The sequence below is a fragment of the Gekko japonicus genome, unplaced genomic scaffold, assembly GCF_001447785.1.
Source record: "Gekko japonicus isolate JY-2015 unplaced genomic scaffold, Gekko_japonicus_V1.1 scaffold1975, whole genome shotgun sequence".
In the NCBI taxonomy this organism is placed as follows: domain Eukaryota; kingdom Metazoa; phylum Chordata; class Lepidosauria; order Squamata; family Gekkonidae; genus Gekko; species Gekko japonicus.
The window spans coordinates 215,141-215,349 of NW_015177075.1; the positions used below are offsets into that span (position 1 = coordinate 215,141).

The following is a 209-nucleotide window of genomic DNA, read 5'->3' on the forward strand; positions in this document are numbered from 1 at the left end:
AAATGAATTTGCAGTGCAGAACTCCAAAGGGAATGATACTCAAGTCAATTCATTTTCTGAGGGGTTCTCCCAGAGTAATAACTTACCAGAGTTATCTCATAAAGAGAGGAGTTGAAGGATGCCACAGACTCAAGTGATGACAGGGTTGCCAACTCTGCGTTGAGAAATACTTGGAGATTTAGGGGGTGGAGCCTGGGGAGGGAGGGGTT

At 45.5% G+C, this 209-nt stretch overlaps 1 protein-coding gene across 1 annotated transcript in view; it reads right to left on the bottom strand.

Annotated features, from left to right (window-relative positions):
• Positions 1-209, bottom strand: part of GRB14 (growth factor receptor bound protein 14) — a 49,890-nt gene that overhangs the window by 21,748 nt on the left and 27,933 nt on the right. The window lies entirely within an intron of this gene.